Genomic DNA, 8757 nt, shown 5'->3' with positions numbered 1-8757 from the left:
ATATATATACATATCAGTATCATATAGAGGCACATAGATGTCACGACCCAAAATTTAGGCCATGACCGACGCATGGGCCCAATGGACGTAGTCCACTAAGCCCAAGCAAGCCTATTAATATGCCTTGTTCATCATTCCATCAAAAGTTGCTAAGTCACATTTCATAACTTCAAATCAAATTAATACTAAGCATTGCCAACTTGTAGTGGCATTACCAATCAAATATACATGTATTGTCCAAAACATATGTCTTAATAATTTACATCAGGTTTGTCTATACATATCAAAAAGGAGACTCGATTTCCAGCGGAGAGACCCGAGTGACGTATGACTACTAAATGCCGAGCTACCTACCAAGGATGCGAATCTACAAGGACATGTCGACCTAGTTATCGGCTGCCTCCTGATCTGAAAACATGAAGTTGAAAACGGTGAGTATAAACTCAAAGAGTGAACATAAGAAGGGAACAAGCAACGACAAGGAACGTTTTAGAAAACATGATGCACTTGTTTCAAAAACAATGCAATTGAGTTAATTTCTTACTAAAACCCCTCATTTCAAACTTTGATTAATAACCTTATACTGTTACAAAAACCCATGATCAATCCATGAAGTTAAATGGGCAAGAAATAGGCCAAAATCAAATAAAGTAGCAAGCATGACAACAAGTTTCTCGCTACAGCGAGAAACAATCTTGGTTTGCATATGTTTTGGTTTCTCTAGTATATCTCCCAATAAAGAAGTCCAATTTACCTGATTTTTGGACCATTAGAAAGCTAAGAGGCAGGGCTACAACTTTGATGTTTACTACTTTTCCCAGTTTGTAGAGAAAGGTGGTCAAAATCTTCATCAAAGTGAAAAATCTGCATCAAAACCCAAGAGTTTCTCGCTGCAGCGATTTGCTGGCTGTCAAAACAGAATGTTTCTCGCTGCAACGAGAATGCTTTCTTGCTGTAGTGAGAAGTAGGGCACCTAAATGTAAAAAGGACCTCCTTTGTACTAAAAATCCATTTGGTGCTGCAATAAAATCAATTTGCAAGAAAATGGGAAATTCTTAATATTCATCATGCCAATTTCAACATGCCATACAATCACATTTTACAATCACACACATTCTATCACATATCTATAGATATAATTATATATAACATGTCACAACCCAGTATTCCCCTCGAGCCCGTGATAACTGTCACGGTATCTCGATCGACACTCATTACCCGAAATGTCAACCAGAACCCCACAAGGCTTTAATATCAGTTTCTCATTTCCCCTGTGAGTAACCATTAACAAGTATCATGTTCTAAAAGATTTTAAGCTATTTCCAACTTAAATCAATAAAAAAAATGATTTTTGTCTCACAGGGGCATTTTGATCATTTTTCCTCGAAAATCTTGAAACTAGTTAAAAATGTAGTGTGCGAGTGGAAAACACATATTTCATAGTCAAAAATAAGTTTAGATGTCTAAAACATTCATTTAAAATGAAATTATGACTATTTGAATATAATAAAAATATTTAACAAAATATTTTATTTTCTTATAAAACAATATTTATAGAGTTACCAGTAAATAATTTTTGTAGCGTAAAAGCTAAATAAATTCATACATACTATAATACAGATAACCGAAGTATAAAATTTAATTTACAGTGACATGTGGGCCCACGAATGACCAAAAGTATTAAAAGAGGTAAACCTAGAGTTTTTGAGGATGCAAGTCTAACTATAGCCCTCAACAAAGTGAGCTATCTACTGACTATCTTGAGCCTAAAAGAGGTGGAAAGGAGGGTGTTGAGATTATATAATCCCAGTGAGTAAACAAATACCATCTAAAATATCTAAAGCTGAGTAAATGGAGATAGATAAAATAGTTTAACATACTGTAATTCATCACCTTTCAACTCATTTCAACCAAATAAAATCAATTCATATAAATCGAGTAATCAACATGGCTTATGAATTTCTTAAAACTTTGGCTTGTGCCAAAATTATTTTCATACTCAGTTATTAGGGATACCTTGGCCGAGGGCTATCCCAATCGAGACTGCCAAGGCTGTTAAAAAGTTATGTACGCGTAAATCATGTTTTTATTTTGAAAGCATAGCCGTTCCTTGGCGTTGGCTAAGTTCACCCTCACGTGGTAGTTTGGCATGAAATGAACTCTAAAGTTTTAACCTTAGGAGTTATCCAACCGCGCCTCTCATACTGAGGTATGAATTTAATAGGGTTACCATGCCCATTTAATAGGCTAGTCCACGGAACCTCGTTCATTGTAGCAACTAATTTATAACCCACCATACAATAAAATTTGCAATAGCATGACATGACAATTATTTTATTTTACAGGCTCTCAAGGCAAATTAACAGTTCATACATTTTCAACACAAATACCAATTCAGCCATTCATGCAAATATTATCATAAGCCATTCAATTCAAACCATGATTTATAACACAACAATTAGTCTCCAATTACTCCATTTTCAAAACCATCTTTTAATTTCAAGACAATTTATAAAATCATTTTCATTTAAACACATTTTGCTTATAAAACATAAAGATTTACCATTTAAATTCATTTTCCATAAAATCACAAAATCGGATAAAAACCACTTTAGATAATTAAGACGATAGTAAGGTTACTCACTGTATCAGGAGTTTGAAATACTACTATTCTCAGTCCTCTGACACAACATCTTTACCCTTGTTAGAGGGCTCATCACCTATATACAATACATGACACATAATTCAATATACTGTGTCATACCATTATAAATCTATTTCAGGCACTTTACTAATGCATGAAATGGAATGTAAATTGTTCAGATTATTGTCTAAACACGATATTCTACACAAATTCAATTGTGTACCTAAATAAAACGGTATTGGCCTAATTCGATCTATCTCTCGATTAATTGGCCAATATGTCCAATTTAACTCCAAATAATTCCATTTTTCTCCCAATACTCCAAATCATCAAACACAAGTCAAATAGCATAAAATCTAGCAAAATCATCTTCACATTTTCTCTTGAAAAATTCAGTCATGGTGGGTGCATCAATACTATGATTTTTCCTACTTGATTTTCTCACCATAATTCATCATTTCCTAACCAATTCACTTGAAATAAAATTAAAATCATCATCCACACTCTACATGGAAAATTCGGCCAATGAAGAATCCATGAAGAACATGTGATTTTTCTTACTTGTTTTCCTTCCAAACATGATAAATCAACTATAAACACTAAAATATCTCAAAATCTAACCAAATAAATCATCAAATCTTCTCTCTCTAAATTCGGTCAGCCATGAATCCTTCATGATATCTTGTGATTCAACCATGGAAAATGCAAAATAATGCATGGGAAAGGTAGATCACAAGTCAAAATCAAGAAATTTTACCTTTGATTGCTTGATTACTTGAATTTTCACAGTTTTCCTTGAATTTTTCCACCTAGGGTTTGTGTTCTTCTTTTCTTCCTTTGTTCTTGCTTTGGTCGGCCATAATGAAGAGAAATGGGCTGATTTTTGTGCTAATTTATAAGGAAAATAATAAATAGATGAGATTTTGACACATGTCACCATTCCATTGGTCCATGTGTCATACTTAGCCATTAAGCAATCTCTCTCCACCACTTAAATTTCCTCAATTATCAATGATAATATTGGGTAAAATCCATGTGCAGGACAAGTGTTGGGTGGTTGAAAATTACAATTTTGCCCTTGGATGACAAAATGACTATTTTACCTCTATGCTCGAAAAAATGTCGAAATTAAAATTTTTCACTTCTCAAACTGAAATTATACTCCAAATGATCAATCTTAATCAAAAATTTCATCCAACACTCACATCTTAATCTCGAGTGGCAAAATGACCATTTTACCCCTAAGTCATGAAAATTCCAATTTGACTCCAAATCGGTCCTCGAACTCTGAATCACCATTTTAAGTCATTCTAGGGTTTTAAAGTTCTCAATTTCATCTTAAAATTTATATTTGGACTAGTTCGAGGCTTAAATCAACTTAATTATACCATTTGGTACATTACCGTCTTTTAACGATTTTTGAGGTACCCAAGTAAGCAAACATGCATTCTTATGTAAGAATGGCATAATAAATATATTGTAGAGCTGGGCTTGACATAACACCTACACCACCCCGACTTCTTTAGCTCTTGTGCACTCTTTACACGCACAAGGCAATACCACCACATGTGCACTCCCTACTCGCACATTTCAATGTCATCATGTGTGCACTCCCTACTCGCACACCTCATTATCATCATACAACATCATTTGTCTTGCACAACATACATTCAAATATGTATACCAACACAATATAAGAGCACATGAATTCATCCTCTTTACACATTTCACACCTTTTACAACATCAAAGAATTTATCAAGGGCTTGTCCCCAGGCACCCATTTTTAATGAAAAGTTGGATAAAATCATGCAAATAATTCATCTCAACACAATTCTATTTTCCAAAAGAATTTTGAAATGCAAGTTCACTCACTGGTATTGTTGAACCTCTAATCGACTCTAACCTTCACTAATGGTTCAAATAGGGCTGTGGGGCTTCGTTGGAACCTACCATCACATTAGCATCACCATTATGTCAATTCACATACTTATAAATTCTAAAAGCTTTTCTCTTAGCTAGCTTCCCTTTGCCATTTAGTTGGCTATCTATGTTCACTATCCTAATCACTCTAAAGTGAATGAACAACCTCAACTACCAAAACACCCACAAGTCTAAACACTAATAATTTTCAACATAAAAAAATGAAGTCTAATTCATAACTCACTTTGGTAGTTAGTATTTGAAATTCTTTCCAAAAACTTTCAAGCTAATATTAAAGCTCCCTCTTTCTCTCTCTAAAACACCTTACTAGTGAGAGAAAGTATGGAAATAAGATTTTTCAAGGGTTTTAAAGTGCGAAAGTGAAAGAGTACAAGGGTTCTATGCAAAAGTGCACAAAAGCTTAAAAATTAGAGCTATTTTGAGGAAGGTTATGGGAGCTTTCATATCAAGCTTTCATGGAGGATGAAAGCAATGTGAGATGAGAAGAAGAAGAAGAAGAAGAAAAGTTACTAAAGAATGAAGAAGCTGCTAGAAGAAAGAGATATTTATAGCTCAAGCTTATCCAACTCCACTTAAATTACGAAAATACCTTCAACTAGTTAGCTTGTTCTCCTCCAACCCTTTATACAATCTTTTTACTTTTTTGATACTAAAACAAAGTCCATAATGGTCTGGAAATGCTCGGGTTTACGAAACTTAAAATTTTGATCCGAGATGAAAAATGACCATTTTGCCCCTACCTCAGGATATCATCATTATTTTATTTTCCTTCGTCATTTTACCCGTATTTCATCATTCATTTATGCCTTAGGCCTAATTAGGCCGTAATATTATTTAAAAACTTACTTTTATGGGCTTACTAAGGAAATGATGAAACTACCCCTGGTTAGTGTTATTACATCTATGCCTAGTTATGAGCCTATAGAGGTCGAGGTCTCACAATAGATTCATCACAATCATGTTCCACATCATGAAAACATTTCATTAAAGGCTTGTTCCCATGCATTTTTATCAAAAAAACAAATAAAATGTCTTAATCAACCACATGTGCCTTACTCCTAAAACATTTTATGCAAGTTCACTCACCTTACAATAGCAGGATATTACATCGCTATTTGTTCGGAGGCATATCTAGCTATTCCTACTTGCCGGTCGCTCATTATTTCCCATGGCACACCACCACCGTACTCTAACTTTACCCTTGCACTTCCTAGCAACAACACAAATGCAATACCTTTAGTGTACATCATTCCTACTTATATTTTTCCTTCAATTACGAACCCTTATTCAACTAACTAATATCTTGACACTTTCTTACCAAAGTTGCCTTTATCCTTTACTTGCGTAATTCTTTAGATTATAGATATCGAAAACTTATTTATGATGTCACGTGCCTACTTCAACCTTTCTAAATAATTTTCGGCCAAATCCATCTTATATTTCCGCACATAATCCACATATATGGTAGCAACAATCATTCTCACTTTCACTCGATTATTTCCTAGTTTACATGCATCGTTATCTATCTAACTTTCAATACATTGTTTCTCAATCCTTCATCCACAATATTCCTTTTTCATTTCTTTCAAACAACATGCCATACAATCTTAATAATTTTCAACTAGCTTAAGCAAATAAATCCTTTCAACAACCATAATTCCTCACAATATTCAACTAACCGTAGGCTTTAAAACATAGTGTTAAGCTTACCGTTTTCCTTTTCCACTTTGAGTCCTTCATGTACCCATGGGTTTATTGGCTTACATGTTACCAATTTTTCTCCAATCAAGCCAATCTTTGCTGCCACAAGACATTTCTCTAAGTCACTAACTCATTTTCAAAGACTACTCAAGCCAAAAACAAGAATTCTTACCGTTCCTTGCTTGAATCACCAAAACCAAGCTTATTCTTCCTTTCTCTCTTTTTTTTTCTTCTCCTCCTAGGGTTTAGATGTGCTGGAAATTGGGGTTAAAGGCTGTAAATTTAGTGCTCAAGAAATTTGGAGAAGAAAGGAAAAGAAAGCATGGAAAGGAAAGTGAAGAAAACTTGATTTCATGGTGGACAAAGAGAAAATGGCATGGAAGCTTCAAGAATGAAGAAGAAATATCTTGCTGAAGGAGATAAGCACTGTTTTGGGCTGATAAGGGTGAGAGTCAAAGCTTTCTTTGGAAGCTTTGACCAAGCTTTATGTAAAATTACTGTTTTGCCCTTTGAGTTTCTTTCCATTTTAATTAGTCCTCCCAACACTCATTTAACTCCAATTTCCTTCTATTACCTTTTTCTACACATGTACAAACAAAGTATGAAGTTTGTATTCCAACGTGGTGTCCTCATAATATTCAAATATTTATTTACCCACGCTATCTTTACTTAACAAAGACACGCGGCCCCATTAACGTCATTTTTCTCTGAAATTTTTCTCATTCTTCTTCTCCCCCACTTAGGTTGCCCATATACTCCTTCTTCATGGAAAATTTCGACATTGAATAAAATATTAATATTTTAATATTATTTTATTCCAAAATTTTCCTCGTCTCCTTAGTACCCAAAATACCTTATTATGCCTCAATTGACTTCCGAATCACTTTTGATCTCACAAATTCTTCTTTGATAAAAATATCATTATTTTATTATTATTTTCTCACGTGCGGAATATTTTATCCCAAACTATTCCTTTCATCTTTCACACTTTTAAACATTATAATTAACCTCAATTGGCATCTGATTAATCTTTATTAGTCACCATATCAAAGTATGGGGTATTATAAGATTATAATACCCCGTACTTTGAAAGCTATTGGATGCCAATTGAGGTTAATTATAATGTTCAAGCTTTATAATTCGTTTATACATGTGTAGTAAAAGATAATAAAAGGAAATTGGAGTTAAATGAGTGTTGGGAGGATTAAATTAAAAAGCGAAGAAACTTGGAGGGCAAAGCAATAATTTTGCACAAAGTTTGGTCAAAGCTTCCTTTGGAAGCTTTGACTCTCATCTTTATTAGCCAAACCATCTTTATCCTCCCAACAAGATATTTGCTCCTTCATTCTTGAAGCTTCCAACGCCATCTTCTCATTCTCTCCCATGGAAAGTTAATTTTCTTCCATTTTCTTTCTTTGTTTCCTTTTCATTTCCTTTCTCTTCTTGCTTCTTCTTTCTCCCAACTCCTTGTGCACCAAAGTTAAAACTTCTAACCCCAATTTCCAGCACATCTAAACCCTAGGAGAAGAAGAAGGAAAAAGAGAGAAAGGAAGAAAAAAGCTTGGTTTTGTAATTCAAGCAAGCGAAGGTAAGGATCTTTGTGTTTTAAGTTCATGGTTGGTTAAATCCTTCGAAAAATAATGAGTGTATTATTTTGTGGCAACTATGGTGGCCATGGATGTGAGGGAATTTTGAAATTTGTTGGGTGAAATCCAAGCTAAAACCAAGTGGTAAGCTTCATGCTATAATTTGAAGCCTATGATTGGTTTATTATGGTGAGAATGATTGTGTGCAATATGTAGTGTTATTGTGGTGTCATGGGTATGAATTGAAGGTAATTATATTAATTGGAAGTTTGGAAAAGAAATGAATTGTGTGGATATATGTGTTGTTAGGAAAAGGCTTAAAAGGTTATGGATGTTGGTGAGTATGAATGGATATCGATGTTATGCTTGGTGGCAACATGTAAATGAGAATAATGTTACATGTAAACTTAGAAAGTGTTTGATGGAAGTAAATTTGTAGTTGCTGCCATATGTTAGCTAATTATTGGGGAAATGATGGTTAAACTTGATAAACATCCTTAGACAACGTTAATATATGTGTTAGAGTTATAAATAAGTTACCGGTATCTATAATCTAAAGAATCACGCAGGTAAAGGATAAAGGCAACTTTGGTAAAAATGTGTCAAGATATAAGTTAGTTGAATAAGGATTCATGATGGAAGGAAAAAGAGAAGTAGGAATGATGTACACTAAAGGTATTGCATTTGTATGGTTGCTAGGAAATGCAAAGGTAAAGTTAGAGTACTGAGGTGGTGTGTCGGGGGAAATAATGAGCGGCCAGCAAGTAAGAATAGCTAGATACACCTCTAAACCAATAGAGATGAAATATCTCGCTATCCTCAAGTGAGTGAACTTGCATTTCAAAATGTTTTGGGAAGTGCCTACATGTTTAAACAAATCATTT

General features: G+C 34.1%; 1 long non-coding RNA gene across 1 annotated transcript; it reads right to left on the bottom strand.

Moving 5' to 3' along the window:
- Positions 244-3440, bottom strand: LOC108663721. Its single transcript, XR_001929732.1, has 3 exons — positions 3402-3440; positions 2645-2720; positions 244-408 (listed from the first exon to the last, which is right to left on the bottom strand). It is a non-coding gene; the product is annotated as an uncharacterized LOC108663721 (long non-coding RNA).

The sequence above is a fragment of the Theobroma cacao genome, chromosome 10, assembly GCF_000208745.1.
Source record: "Theobroma cacao cultivar B97-61/B2 chromosome 10, Criollo_cocoa_genome_V2, whole genome shotgun sequence".
Lineage (NCBI taxonomy): Eukaryota > Viridiplantae > Streptophyta > Magnoliopsida > Malvales > Malvaceae > Theobroma > Theobroma cacao.
This window is presented reverse-complemented; position numbering and strand designations above follow the sequence as displayed.